General features: G+C 34.8%; 1 pseudogene; it reads right to left on the reverse strand.

The window, feature by feature from the left end:
- Nucleotides 1-749: 749 nt before the first annotated feature.
- LOC110196890 (olfactory receptor 4K14-like) lies at nucleotides 750-1,713 on the reverse strand (annotated as a pseudogene).
- Nucleotides 1,714-2,310: the final 597 nt, after the last annotated feature.

The following is a 2,310-nucleotide window of genomic DNA, read 5'->3' on the forward strand; positions in this document are numbered from 1 at the left end:
CAACCTGTATGCTCCTAGTAACCTTCTATATTACATTTTTCTTCCCCTTAATTTTTTTTTTCCATTTTCTCTTTAGGTGAGAGGGAAGGATAAAAGGAAGAGGTAGTAATTCTGTTTCATTTTTCCCGTTATACAAAAGTCACATATTTGTTAGATTAATCATAATCACCCACAATTTTCAAGATCCCAGTTGTGATGAAGGTTAATTAAGTGCAAGTCCTCAATCAGCCAATCAACAAGCATTTATTAAATGGCTACTGTGTATCAACCAGTGAACTCAGTGTCAAAGACACAAAGACAAAAATGAAATAGTCCCTGAAGCTTACATTCTATGTTGAACTTCAAGATGGACACAGTCACAAAACCAGTTGCTATTTCAATGAAGCCACTGGTACAGCATGAGAGATAAAGTCTAGTCATATAGAGATGTATCAGGATAGATGGATTTTTCTGGAGACATGAAAACAAGTCATTATGGAGCATTGCTCATGAAGACTTAGGCATTAAATTTCTAGAGTAAGATGTGTATTTAATTTATTAAATTAATTATTATAAATTATAATGAATAATATGCTAATAATGAATAACATAATAAATTATTAATTTGATTATCAACACATTAATTGGTATACGGGATATTGATAATTTTTGTTTGCAAAAAAAGTATCTGGAATTTTATGCAACATATTTACAGACACTAATTGGTCCACTGAGATGCGTAAAACATGGAACTACTAATTACAAAGCTCTTACAAATTCCACCTAGAACTAACATACTGACTCTTAAATCTTCTCAGGGAAACTTTCATCTCTTTGTTTCTAAAGGTATAGATAGCTGGATTCAGGAGAGGTGTGATGACTGAGTAAAACACAGCAAGAAATTTATCCACTGATGTTATGTTAAGTGGCCATACATAGATAAAGATGCAGGGTCCAAAGAATAACACTACCACCATGATATGAGCAGTGCAAGTGTAGAGTGCCTTGGATACCGCACCTTTGGAGTGATGGCAGACTTGTGAGTAGGATGTAAGTATAGGAGATCAGTAAGACAATGAAGCATGTCATACCAAGAACACCACTTTCAGAATACATCAATATTCCCAGGTAATAAGAATCAGTGCAGGCAAGCTCAATCACCAGTGGGATGTCACAGAAAAAAATGTTCACTACTCTAGGGCCACAGAAAGGCAGCTCCATAATCATAACCAATTGACTCATAGACTGTACAAATCCAATAGTCCATGAGATCATTCCAAGCCAAATGCATCTTCCTTGGCTCATGATTAACTTAGCTGTTCTCAGCAATACAATGATGTGGAGTGGAGTGGCTTGCATATGGAAACATAGCAGTCATAGGCCATGGCCACAAATAGCACCATCTCACACCCTCCAGCAAAATGCACAAAGAGGATCTGACACATGCAGCCCCCAAAGGAGATGGTTTTGTTTTCCTTGAGCAAATCTGTGATCATCTTTGGAGTAGTGACTGATGAAAGGAACAAATCAACAAAAGAGAGGTTGGCCAATAGGAAATACATGGGAGAATGAAGATGGTGGTCAGTGGTAACTAAAATCACAATAAAGATATTACCTAAAACAATGCACAGGTAGAGTATCAATATTGAAATAAAAAAGAAAATCTAAAGGCCCATGAATCACAAAGTCCCAACACACAAATTCAGACAATGTAGAATGATTCACTTCAGTCATTCATTCAAGTATTTACTATAAAGCCTCCTGGAGAAATGAGAAAAATAATTTTTAGGATATGAAAGAACTTACAACTTTAATGCTCAAATAAATATTTTCCCACATAAATATGAAATCAAACCTTATATTCTTTAACCAGTCTTGCAATGATATATATGGCAATATGATTTGAGACACTATGGGTACCTATGTGAGATGCACAAACCCCAAGGGAAAAGGAACATCTGGTCAAAGGGGTATGTGGAATATTTGAAAAAAAACTATATTGTCTTATAGAAATATTCCAAAAATAATAGCATTACCTTTAAAAAAAATTATGGATGGAAGAGAGAATGGTAAATAAGTGGAGGTGGGCTGGAAAAGGGAGAATATCCAAAAAAGAAAAAAAGAGACAGATGATGGAAAGCTGATCAAAGCTGAGTGAATGGGGTCTGGATAAGAAGTCTTTTCACAATGTGTTAGAAAAAAAATCAAAAACAAATTTCACCAAGTGAAAGATGATTTGATTGATTCCCTAGAATAACCAGAAGCTTCAAATTGTAAATCAACCAATGAAGTCAAATGTTTGGCATAAACTTGGAAAAGAATTCTTATTTT

The sequence above is a fragment of the Phascolarctos cinereus genome, unplaced genomic scaffold (assembly GCF_003287225.1).
Source record: "Phascolarctos cinereus isolate Bilbo 61053 unplaced genomic scaffold, phaCin_HiC Scaffold_3;HRSCAF=262, whole genome shotgun sequence".
NCBI lineage: Eukaryota > Metazoa > Chordata > Mammalia > Diprotodontia > Phascolarctidae > Phascolarctos > Phascolarctos cinereus.